This window comes from Petaurus breviceps, unplaced genomic scaffold, assembly GCF_028583685.1.
Source record: "Petaurus breviceps papuanus isolate PSGF00001 unplaced genomic scaffold, PetGlider_PUasm1.0 188, whole genome shotgun sequence".
Taxonomy (NCBI): domain Eukaryota; kingdom Metazoa; phylum Chordata; class Mammalia; order Diprotodontia; family Petauridae; genus Petaurus; species Petaurus breviceps.
In genome coordinates this window covers 17046127-17048829 of record NW_027185804.1, presented here as the reverse complement: position 1 = coordinate 17048829, position 2703 = coordinate 17046127, and positions in this window count along the sequence as shown.

The following is a 2703-nucleotide window of genomic DNA, read 5'->3' as shown; positions in this document are numbered from 1 at the left end:
CCTGATGTACTGTGGGCTTTGTTGTTGTAGCTATACCCTTTCACCTTAACCACTAATTTGAAAAATGGCAATATTTAGCCTGAAGAAGACCTAGGTGGGATATGGTGTTTTTTTCAAGTATTTGAAGTGCTATCCAGTGGAAACTTGATTGGTTGGCCCCAGAAAGGAAAACTTGAAGCTATGGGTGAAAGTTGCAAAGGAATATATGTAGACTTGACTTAAGGAAGAAATTTCTTAATAGTCACAGAGCTATTCCAAAGTGGAATGAGCTGCTTTGAAAGGTAGTAGATTCCTCTTCATTGGAAGATCTTCAAACCCAGGCAGAAAGGGACTACTTGGGAATAATGTAAAATGGATTCTTGTTTGAGTATGAGTTAGGATCCATGATCTTGGAGATTTCTCTCAATTCTGGGCTGCTTTGAGATAACTAACTGCTAAAGTGAGAGGTCAGTGCAGTCTAGACTTTGGGACCCAGTAAGTGGGAATGCATTGGCTTTTGCCCCGGGGGCAAGAAGCCGCTAAGACACCCAGCACAGCCAGCCAGTGCCATATGGCAACTGCAGCTCCTGGCCTGCAGAGTGTAGGGGAACCAAGCAACCAGTCTGAGGGGTAATCGCTCTTGCTTTAACCTACTCGGATCTGGATTGCAGTGTAGGGTGGAGGTCCTGGGGTGTGTGTCCAGCTTGCCAGAGAGTGTGGAAGCCTCAGAAAGGACACCCATCTAATACATCCAGCAGCTAAAAAAACCCCAGCATTTGGGACAAAAGTTCCCCTGTATGGTGGCAGAGTCCTACTGTGGCAAAAAGCCTAGGGGTCAAGTGACTGAGGGGTGACATTATCAGACAAAGGAAACAAAGCAGACAGAAGATTCCAACATTAGACTCCTATTTGGGGGACAAAAAGGAGCAAAGCATGGAACAGGAGGAAGACAGTGAAGTCAGAATTCCTGCACCAAAAGCTTCAAAGAAAAATACAAGCTGGTTACAGGCCATAGAGGACCTTAAGAAGCAGATGAGAGAAGTGGAGGAAAAATTGGGAAAAGAAATGAGAACGATGCAAGAAAATTACAAAATGAGAGTCAACAGCCTGACTGAGGAAAATCATACCTTAAAAAAAAAGACTAACTCAATTGGCAAAAGAAGCTCAAAAAGGCAATGAGGAGAAGAATGCCTTAAAAAGCCAAATTTGCCAGATGGAAAAAGAATCTCAAAAGCTCACTGAGGAGAATCATTGCTTCAGAATTAGATTGGAGCAAATGGAAGCTAGTGACTTTATGAGAAATCAATATGCTGTTAAACAGATCCAAACAAATGAACGAATAGAAGGCAGTGTGAAATATCTCATGGGAAAAACCAGTGACCTCAAAAATAGATGCAGGAGAGATAATTTAAAAATTATTGGACTACCTGAAAGCCATGATCAAAGTAAGAACTTAGAAATCATCCTCCAGGAAATTCTCAAAGAAAACTGCCCTGATGTTTTAGAACCAGAGGGCAAAATAGAGGTTGAAAGAATCCACCAATCACCTCCTGAAAAAGATCCCAAAAAGAAAACTCCTAGGAATATTATAGCCAGATTCTGGAATTCCCAGATTAAGGAGAGAATATTACAAGCAGCCAGGAAGAAACAATTTGAATATTGTGGAAACACAATCAGGATAACCCAGAATCTGGCAGCTTCTACACTGAGGGATCGAAGGACTTGGAATATGATATTCCAGAGGTCAAAGGAGCTGGGATTAAAACCAAGAGTCACCTACCCAGCAAAACTGAGTATCATGTTTCAGGGGAAAATATGGTCATTCCGTGGAATAGAGGACTTTCAAGCATTCTTGATGAAAAACCAGAATTGAATAGAAAATTTGACATTCAGATACAAGAAGCAAAAGAAGCATGAGAAGGTAAACAGGGAAAAGAAATCATAAGGAACTTATCAAAGTTGAACTATTAACATTCCTACATGGAAAAACAATAATTGTAACTTGTGAAACTTTTCTCAATATGAAAATAGTTGAAGGGAATAGAAATATATATATATATATATATGTGTCTATATATGAGGGTATATGGGCATATTACATATGTGAATGTGTGTATATATGTTTACTGGTATACATAGAGGACACAGGACCAATTTAACAGGAAGGGATGATACTTAAAAGGTGAAATTAAGAGATGAGAGGGGAATATAATGAGAGGAGATGGGGAGAGACAGAATGGGGGTAAACTATCTTGTATAGAAGAGGCAAGGGAAAATGGTTACAATGGAGGGGAAGAATATGAAGGCAAAAGGGAATGGGTCAACCTTATTCTCATTGAATTTGGCTTGGGGAGGGAATGAAATACACACTAAATAGGGTATCTCACCCTCCAGGATAGTAGGGGGGGAAGGGGATGAGAGAGGGGATGATGGAAGGGAGGGCAGGCTGGGGCGGGGGGAGTTGGAAGCACCCACTTTTGAAAAGGGACGGGATCAAAGTAGAGAATAGAACAAGTGGGAGGTGGGATAGGAGGGAGGGAAATATAGTCAGTCTTTTACAATATATCTACTATGTTATTGTTTTGCATTAGCCACACATGTACAACCTATACTGAACTGCTTATCTTCCCAGTGAGGGTGGGTGACAAGGGAGGAAGGGAATGAATCTGGAATTCAAAGTTTTAAAATAAAATGTTTAAATATATATATATATATATATATATA